Here is an 11,134-nt window from a genome sequence, read left to right as displayed (position 1 = left end):
AAGTAAATTATTCTTCTTTATCAAATCTTAATATTTTAATATTACAACCACTTTATTTCTCAACAAAAACTTTGAATTCTCTGACGTTTGAAATGTATGGGATTTTTATTTTAATAAATAAATGATAAGGACCCTAATTTAGCATTCTAGAGGGGTTTTGGAACCTTTTTTAATGGCACTGAGTGCTTAAAACTCATCTCATACCAATGTTAAGTTTCTCATAGTATTTTGAATTTGATCCTCTTTCTTGGTGTATCAAAAATAACATTAAGCAATTTAGTGCATTAGAGAGCTTGAGTAATGCTTAATTGATTGGAGCAATGTCTAAGTTACGACAAAAGCTTTATAGAAAATTAAGGAAAATAAGAACACATTCATGTTTTCAGTTAATGTTCAGAGGAACTCACTAAGACACATGATGGTCAAGTAAAAGGGAGCCAAAGCAAGAAAGATTACAAGTAATGCTTAATTGTCTTTAGAAAGCCTTAGGATCCAGTGACTATCTTTAGAATTGTTTTCTATTCCTAAAAATAAAAAAACAATTTTCTAACTTAGAACTCATTTGACAAACTTTTGATAAAAGTCATTTTTTTTTTAATTTTTTTTGAAAATATATTTTTAAAGAATAAATTTAAAGTATTTTTAGTTATTTTTTGTAAGGTGCTCTAAATAAAAAAATTAATAATATTTTAAAAACTTTTGTTTTACACAAGTATACAATGATTTCATAGTAATAAGTTGAGAAAATTATTTTTCTTATTTGACCTAGCTATAAAAAAATATGATTAAGGTACAAAAAATATAGCTAAGATATGGAAAATAAGACAATGGTAATGAGGTGTGAAATTTATGATTTAAGTATGAAAAGTATGATAAAGGATACAAAAAATATAATCAAAAGTATAAATGTTTAATGAATATTTATAAAATAAATAAATAATTATTATCATTTAACAAAAAAATTATTGACATAATCATATTTTCATAAAATAAATTAAATAATATTACCCCAAGACGATGAGTCTCAAATTTATATTTTCTTCATCATAAAAATAAAATTCATCTTGATCACATACTGAACTATGAAATTTTTTAACTTTTCATTCTCCTTCTTACTTGTGTATGCACAAGAATCTATTAAATTTTGATATGTGTTAAATAAAATATATTCAATTAATTTTTAGCTTTCATTAATTTTTTATGTATAAATTATAAAATTGTATACAATTTTATCTTTGAAATAATAATTGACCAATTAAAAAAACAATTGTAAACTTTTTATATTTTTGAGATGTATGTAATTCAAATTCATTTAAACTTTTCCATTTGTATATTTTCAATTGGTATTTTAGTTTATTTATCTTTCAAAATACACTAGCTCAACTATTTCCGATTTTATATTTTTAATTGGTATTTAAGTTTTTATTTATCTTTTAAAATTATGGATATATTTGGTAATAATTTTAAAAAGAAATATTTGTGTCAAAGAGACAAGACAATTATCATTATTGGAAAAAAAATATCTCCACTTGTTGAAAATTATAAATATAGCCTTGATTTAGCATTTTTACCCTCATAACTTTTTTTTTCCCCTCCGAAAGGTGCTTGAATGTGAAATGAGCATAATAAATTGATAAAGAGTATTTTTGTTCAAAAAAAGTTACACTTCATGTTTTCAAAAGCCGAAAGTTATTCTTTTAAGATATATAATTATTTTATTCATATTAGTCAAATATGCCTTTTAAAAAAAAAATTAACTTTTTTTAAGAAGAAAAGTATCCATTGAGATACAGATTTTGATATTTTTAATTCGTTCTCAGAATATTATACAAAAAATAATAATAATAATAATAAAAAATACTTCAAAGTTATTTAAAAATTAACCTTGTTTTATTTGTCAATTTTTTTTTTCAAAATTTAGAATAACATTTTATGTCATAAACAACAAAAAAAATTATTTTTAAAAATAGTTTTCTCACAAGCTTTAAGGCTTTTGAAAAATGTACTTCTAATTTTCTAGATTTGTTTAGGAATATAAAGAGAAAAATCATTTACTTATAATTTATTTTTCATTTTTTCAAATTATTTTTTCTTATTTCTTTCCATGATTTCCAAATATAATAAAACCGTTTATTAAATATTTATTTATTACTATATTTACAAAACCACCCTTACTCAATTTTAAATTTTAAAAAAAAAATTATGACAAAATAAACAAATAAATAAATAAATGAGATTCAAATTATTAGATTCAAAAATTAAAAAATTAATTAATTTTTGTTTTCTCCAAACCATTATTAAGGTTTACGTTATCCAACGGGTTTAATATATAACCATTATTGAGATTCTTGGTAGGTTTTAAGCAAGCACGGAAAATTTTCTGAAATTTTTCAGAGTAAATATTCATGATGAATGAAGTTCCAGGTAAAAGTTTTGTGATAAATGAATCATACCATTTTTATTTTCGTTTTCTTTAATACCGACATATTCTCTACATGTTTTCAATGTTCTTACATATTTTCTTAATATCAACATATTTTCGATGTTATCACATATTAAATAGAGCAGGTAAAATGTGGAGATAAGAATATTTGAGATATTGGAGAAAATTGAAAATTTAAATTTGATTCATCACCAATTTCAATGTCTTGATGAATATTTAAATCCAATATGCAGGCGGTTGAGTTATTATGAGATTTTATTTAAATTGTACTTTAATGATAGGCCTTCCATAAAATTATAAAAGAAATTGTTTTTAGATATGGTTCTAATTCACGTAAAATCAACTTTGAATCAACTTTGAATTAACAACTTCAAAATGGAATTTCTCAAATGTTTTTAAAATACCAACCACTAATTTTGATTTTTGAGTTTAGAGAAATACTTGTATGATTTTGCATGTAACTAGCTATAAAAGTGTGATAATTTCAAATTGGAGCAACAAGCACTTTTCTTGTATTTCAATCTTCATGTATTTTTCTTTATATTTCAACCTTCATGTGTTTTTCTTTGTATTTCAAGTATTAAGTCAAAATAATTAACTTATTCTTAATCTCAAATCTTTTCAGTCTTATTTACCTATATTGAATGAGAATATATTTAATAAACTTCACATACATGACTCATTTTTTATTGTAAATATTTTAAGGTTACCTTCATTGAATATGGATGTTTTCTTGTGACTTATACTTCATAGAAGATTCAAGGTTCTTGCAAAGTCATACTAGGGATACCACAACAAATTATAAAGAAATACAAAAAGAATAATGACTTTTAACAAGTGGTGTAAAGCATATTTTAGGGTGTAAAGTTTAAGCTGTTTTTATACTTAATTAAAGAAGGTTTTTGAGATGAAGCACTCAAGTACTAGTGCTACGCTCAAACACTAGGAGTGCTCAAGCGTAATTGTCTAGCTCAAGCATTTGAAGGCCCAGTTTTCAAAATTTTTCCATATTCTAGAAAAAAAATGTTTTGGAAAATTGAGTTTTTTGAAATAGTCCAAATCCACCAGGGTTTTACCCATACATACAAACATACATACATACATACACACACACACATATATATATATACTAGAGACTCTCGAAATTGATTTGTGTTTCATTCTTAGGTTCATGAGAGAAATTTGGATCACCTTGAGGAGTTCACTAAGGAGTATGATGGTGTTGCATCATAGAAGAGAGATTAGGTGTAGGTTCTAAAGTGTAAGTCTCATGGAGTAGCTATTGCAAGATAAATATGTGTCTATTCTTTAGATTTAGTGGATTATACATCTGTGTTCTCTATGGATGGTTTTCCATATATATTGCATCTCTATGTGTGATTGGAATTCTTGTCTTAATTAATAGACCCCAATCTAATTGAAGAACTCATAAAAAATAAAATAAATTAGTAAACTTTCGACTAAATTGAAGACGTTTTCCTATTCACTCCCCTCTAGTAGTTCAATAACTGATATCTTAAACTTTCAATAAGTATCAGAGTAGGATGAAGTTTAAAATTCAAAATTTTTCAATCTTAATAAGACCTTAGTTCATAGATCTATAAAGAATTGGATCATTTATAAACAATCCACTCTATATTGATGGCAACAACTACCTAGACTTAAAGGCCCATATGAAGTTTAAAAAAAAAAAGGAGCATAGGTTTATAATTCAATCGAATCTAGATGATAATCTTCATTTAAATTGAGTGGAACTGGTAGATCCACAGGTGACTTCAAGCCCAAACATAAAGTGAAGTGAATGCTTGGGCTATCTATAACGTATTTAATCGGGTAAGTCTTGACATGCTTTGTAGTATAGCCACATGAAAATATGCTAAAGAGGCTTGAGACATTTTCTCAATCACTCATGAGGGCACTTCAATTGTAAAGTTATCTAAAATATAGATACTCATTGCCAAATTTGAGAGTAGAAGAATGTATGATGATGAGACTTTTTTAATTTCTATTCTAAATTAAGTAATATTGTTAGTTCAAGTTTTAACTTTGGGGAGAATATAATTGAATCTAAAGTTGTTAGGAAAAATTTTAAATCTCTTCTTGAGAGATTTAGACCCAAGGTTATAAGTATTGAAAAAAAAAGGGACAATGACTCTTTAAGGGTTGATGAACTTGTGAGATCCTTTCAAACATACAAAATGTCACTTCCTAAGTTAAATAAATCTTGAGGAACTATCTTGAAGGCATCTTCAAATGAAAAAGGGGAGTTTGAGTTATCTAATAGTGATATTTTAACTCCTGATGATCCGATCTTGTTAACTAAAAAAATTTAAAAACATTGTGAGGGAATAGAAAAAGAATTTTAAAAATTAGACTCAAGGAAGAGTAAAAGAGTTGATAGTTCACTTAAAGAAAAAGAAAAAGAAAAAGTTTCAGTCAAAGCAAAGAAAGTTGAATTATTTAAATATGGTCGGCTAAGACACATGACTACCAATTGTCCTAATTCCAAGGATATTAAAAAAGGTTATAAGTCACTTGCAGTGACACTAACTCAAGTGATAGTGAAACTTCAAACTCTAAAGATAAAAGGTATGAGAAAAATGAAAATTCCTTGCATTTTTTTGCTTATGTCAGTTTTGATTTTGATCTATTGAGTGACACTGAAGTTGATGAAAAGGATGAATCTAAATTTGATAGTTAAGCTAAGGCATATCAAACCTTGTTAAAATAGAATTTGAAAATAAAAGCAAAAAGTTTAAAAGTGAACAATAGATTCTTAGAAATCTCTACCTTAAAAAGTGAATGAAAAGATAAAATTTCTAAAGAATGAGCATAATTGTATCCGTAAGAAAAATAAATCTTTAACTATAGAAATTGAGAGATTGAGAAGAGACTTGGCCTCAAAGAATGAAAATTTTCATCCAGAGACTAAGGTTTTGAATGTATTCATAAGGGTAAGTCCGCTAGAGATAAAAGAGGCATAATCTAAGTTAACAAGGTTGAAACTTTGTTTAGTGGAAAAACAACCTTTGTTAAAGCCAGAAAAGAACCTTTAACTTTGGAAGCTCCATCTAGCACAACCTCCCATTGCACCATATGTAACAAGTCAAGACACATAGGTTCATCAATCTTCAGTTCACTTTCTTTGTTGGATTTTACAATGTATTTATCAATAATATTTTTATGTGAAGAAATTAAAACAAATTAGCTTTTGACACTCTCAACCCTTGAACAAAAAAATAAAAAGAACTAATAGCTAGTATAGTAGTTAGGCCATCTCCACAAGGAATTCTACTAGGCAATAATAAAGGTAAAGAACATAAGGTATGATTACTATTTAAGGAGCTTAAAAGAATTTATTTTAAAGATAGTGGGTGGAAACAAGAAATTTAAAGACAAAAAATTGAAAGAAAATAGATTCCAAGAGTTGAGATCCACTAAGATCACTATTTATAACTATAGTTTATACAAGACAATGAACCAATGCTTGTGACTTTAAATTTAGGCAAATGGTTTTATATTGAAAGGTCTTTGCTTAAAATGAATGAGAACCACTTAAAAAAGGTTTAAATTACTTTGATTGCTCTCTTTTGGGTTATCACAACTAGATGTTTTAGATAGGTTTCAATTCATCCTAGTAGATTTGTGTTCAACACAAGGAAATCAATACAATGATCCCTAGGTATGCTCCCAAAGTTGCTTGACTTATGACCCTCATTGCAACATCCATTTGCTTCCCATGGTTATTCCTTTAAGTCACTGTAACCATTGACAGAGGTTAGATCTACTTAAGTTGTATATAGCTTAAACTGATAGAGAGTTGAATTAAGATATGGAAATATCTCGACCTATTGAAATTTAAAGATCTAGAGAAAGAAATGTAAACTTGGAAATTGAAAATTAAAATTGATTTTGAAAAATAGAAATTTAACTAAAAAATGAATGCTTCATTTAATGAGTAATCATGCTTTCACTAAGCTTCTATGCTACATGTGTTAGGATAGAGCCCTTAAAAGTATGACATGATGTAATAAATTTGGAATACATTATTCATTTAATGATATTTCAGTTTCACTTTTATCTATTCTTAATTCATGCATTATACTTTATGAACATTCTGACCTAGCATTTCTTACATTGTATATGACTTGGATGCATTAGGAGTTGTATAGAAGATCCAAGTGTTGGGATTGAGCCCTTAAAAGCAAGATATGATGTAACAAAGTTAGACTTAACTGTCTCCTTGCTATCATTTTGGCGTATTGACATTGATTTGAGCATTCAACTCATGTCTTTTACATTGTACATGACTTGGATGCATTATGAGTTACACAAAAGATACAAGTCATGAGTTCCTTGTAAGTAGATAAGTTGTCAACAATTGGTTCATGGATTTGGACAATCCAGTAGAATTGTAGTGTACTACCTCCTAATTAGAGGGATGACTCATCTTAGCCATTGAGATGGGTTTCCTATGGTGAGTACACTAGTGTATGTGATTCACACTGGACATGACCTATGGTGAATCATGATGCAAGGCTATTAAATATCATGATTCACCAAACTACTATATTGCATGGACTCTCAACTTTGAGAGGATATTGAGTTTGTGCTAAAATCAACAAGATGTTTTGACCTATAGGCAAGACCCTAAAGTGGTCATATATCCTAATAGATTGGATCACTATTGATAAAGGTTGGTGGAAACAGGTATTCTCACTAGAGGCAACATGATATCTAATGGGATTGAGATAGTGTCCCCTTAGCTAATCCAAAAGACATGTGATCATGAAATCTATGGCCACAGTAATCCCTTTAGTAGAATTTGACATATGCTCATTAGAGTTAGAGTATGTCAATTGATCACATAATAAGTAGGATCTATAACTTCAGGATTTGAGAGGTAATCTTGATAGATGATAACACCTTATTAGATTACAAACATCATTTCATGGGGAGTTTGCATGCAGAGAATAGTAGGTCACGAACCCTAACACTTGGTGTCTCGTTGTAATATACATATGGTACTAGAGTGCAGTTGACTCTGTAATAAAATGTTGAGTTAATTTTAGAATTTGATTCTAAGGGAGCCAGTACTCCTATGGGTCTTAGTGGTCCTCACTCTGAGCTCATATACCATGGTGGCATAATTTATGAGGGTTGGATTGGTTTTAGGTTCATTCTTATGCATAATGGGGTTTTGGTAATTACGCAAGATTGCACAAGGGATAATGAATAAGGTATTTGTATTGGGCTAATTGATTAATCATATGGCTTTATGTGGTTAATTAATCAATTATGATCCATTTTAGACTAGATTAAGTGACACAAGCCTTGATAAGCTCAAGTCACTTAAGCCTAATGGGCAACCCTATAAATATCCTCTTATGGGTTGGGATTTCCTAATGACTTTCAGTTAGTCATCTTCCACCTCTAAAGAGAGAAACAGAGAGCCAAAGCTTCCTCCCTTCCATTACCCACACTTTGGAGTGTCAAGATCATGGTTTGAGTCATCGGGTAGAAGATCTTAGGTGTATGAGACTTCAGATTTTTCAGACATGTTCTTCATCGAATGGATTTTGATTTGGAACATCCAGATCACTAGTATGAGCTTTATATCTCTATATCTATAGTTAATAACGGTTTTTATAGCTATTTTATTCTGCTATGATAGATTTATATATGCTTAGGGATAAATGCATGTACCCTACGAGATCTAGGGCATGAGAATGGAGTAATCTAGGATTCCCAACAATTTAGTCCCACAGTGAAGCCTTCGACTATAATGGTTGTTATTATCTTGGTTGTTTCAAAAGGTTTTGGGATATTAAATAAGTTGATGAAAAATGCTTTTCTAAATGGTGACTTGCAAGAAAATGTTTTTATGATTCAACCTTAGGGTTTTGAAGACAAGGAAAAATTAGACTATGTATGTCAGTTACATAAAGTCTTATATGGGTTAAAACAAGCTATAAAGATTTGATAAGCTTAAAGCATATTTTCTGTAATAGGGTTTTAATAATTCTAGGTCAAATGCAAGTTTATTCATTTATAGAAAAAATTGAAAATCTATCTTTCTATTAGTATACATTGATGACATATTAGTTGTCGGGGATGATGCAAAGTTGATAAAGCAAGTAATAAGTGACCTAAACAACAAGCTTGCTTTAAAAATTCTAAGGTCACTCAATTATTTTCTTGGTTTTGAATCTTTCATAAATGCAGGACTTTATCATACCCAGTCTAAATATATTTTAGATCTACTACAAAAGACAAAATATGACCAATGCAAAACCTTGTCCAACTCTTATGGTTTTTGGTAATAAACTTTCTTTGAATGACAGTTCTACCTTCTCACAATCATTTCTCTATAATAGCACTATTAGAGCATTACAATATCTCACCATGATAAGGCCTAATATCTCCTTTGTTGTAAACAAGTTAAGTTAGTTACTTCATGCTCCAACAAATTGTCATTGACAAGCAAGTAAAAGGGTTTTAAGATTTGGTCTTCACTTCAAGCCTTGTTCTCATCTATATCTAAAGGGGTTTTAGATGCAAATTAGGCAAGCAGTTTAGATGATAAAAGGTACAACTACTGCATCTACTTGGGAAATAACATAATTCAATGGAGTTCAAGAAAACAAAAGATAGTGGCTTGTTCCAACACAAAATCTAAGGACTGATATTTGACTCAAGCTTCAATAGAAATTATTTGGCTACAACAATTGTCCAAAGAACTTGGAATATAATTGACTCAATGTTCAGTTCTTTGGTGTGATAATGTTAGTGTTGGATCATTAGTGTCAAATCTTGTGTTTCATGTAAGAACTAAACATATAAAGATAGATTTACACTTCATTAGAGAAAAAGTTCACAACAAGGAACTAGATGTTAGGTACATCTCCGTAGAGCAACAAATAACAAACACTAACAAAAACTCTATGCACAAATCTTTTTGAAAATTTAAGAAACAAGCTCAATGTAATTTCATCATCTTTGAGCTTAAAGGGGGGATGTTAAAGATTGCCATCTCTAGATAGCTTAAATATTTGTTAAGTTGTTATGCAACAACTAATCTCTGTTATGTTTAACAAACAAGTTGTTATCTTTTAATGTAAGAAACTCATTATAAATAAAGATTGTAATCTATAATTGTAATGTGTTAATGAATTATACCTTGTAGAAATACTTTTCTTCATCTTTTTTCTTTTCTTGTTTTTCTCTTTATTTGTCTCTATTTTTCATATCATCTTTTTCTTCCTTTTTGTCTCTATATTTTTCTTTCTATTTTTCTCTGTTTTTTAGCTATGGCTAAGCCTCTATATTCTCTTTAGCAACACAACCACCTCTCCATGTGTCATTTGAGACCACGATTTTCATCATTGATCATCTTCTCAACTTCCTACTACCCAAACACCACTCAACCACAACCATCATACTTATCTTCCTTCTCATTTTTTTTTCTTTTTCTTTTTCTAACCTTCACCATCATTGTACGCACATTGACCTCCACTCCTCTATCAGTCACCGCTACCACCTACCATGGTCATTCCTCGTCTAACTTATCATGGCACAATATAACACACTACCACCTTTTCCCTCGCAATTCTGGACCCACTCCTTCCAACCACTACCAAACACCACTCCATTTTCTCTCCATTCATGGTTGCTATTCCATTCTTCAAGAAACATGGGTAAGCTATATCTGATTTTTAGCATTGGTCTTTGAAAATTTGGGCTTGTTTATGGACTCTTATTTGTGCTTCTACTCATTGATTCATGTTCATGTTTTAGGCTATTCATGATTGTTATTTCATTCTTCAAGAAACATGGCTAAGTTATCTCTGATCTTCAACATTAGTCTTTGGAAATTTGGGCTTGTTTGTGGACTTTTATTTGGGCTTCTACTCATTGATTCATTTATTCATTTTATGTTATCTTTGAAAATTTAGGCTTTTTTGTGCACTTTTATTTAGGTTTCTACTCATTGATTCATATTCATGTTTTGGGCTGGCCTCATTGATTCATTTATGTTATTTGATTCATGTTTAATAATCATAATAATAACAATAAATTATTATTAAGGTTTATTACATTTTACTCTCCCAACCTATAGTGTGTTTTACATATTTCTCTCTCAAGTTCAAAATTGAGCAATGTGCACGTCATCATCTATAATTGCATGTAATGTGTATTTTTTTAGAGACAACGTTATGCTTTTGGATGGAAAGGTATGCACTTTGCACGTGAACAAGGGAAAAAATGTCATTTTTTTGTAAATGAGGGCAAAATGGTCATTATTATTTTAAAACCTTAAACTACAACTCTCATCTCCCATGTCAATCATTCCTTTCTTGTTATTGCTGGTGAAGCCCCAAGTCAAAGCCCTAGAATCCTAAGGAAGCTAATGCAGGGCTAATATCGAAGAAAAGACATGGAATTCAACAATATTTTTTTATCTTCCAATTTTTTTAGGGTTAGGGTTTCATTTTGATCTTTCAAAAAATTTGGGGAAATTTTGGGGAAATTATAGGAGAATAAAACTTGGCCAAATTGAGGGTTAGAGTTTTTATGTTATGCTTTCAGTTTAGAGTTAGGGTTTCATTTTCACGTTTCATAAAACTGAGGGAAATTTTAAAGCAAATTTTGGGGGGAATTAGGGGAAATTATGGGAGAATAAAACTCAGC

This window comes from Vitis vinifera, chromosome 9 (genome assembly GCF_030704535.1).
Source record: "Vitis vinifera cultivar Pinot Noir 40024 chromosome 9, ASM3070453v1".
NCBI classification, from domain to species: Eukaryota; Viridiplantae; Streptophyta; class Magnoliopsida; order Vitales; family Vitaceae; genus Vitis; species Vitis vinifera.
The sequence above is the reverse complement of the archived record's forward strand: the minus strand, read 5'-3'. Positions refer to the sequence as shown.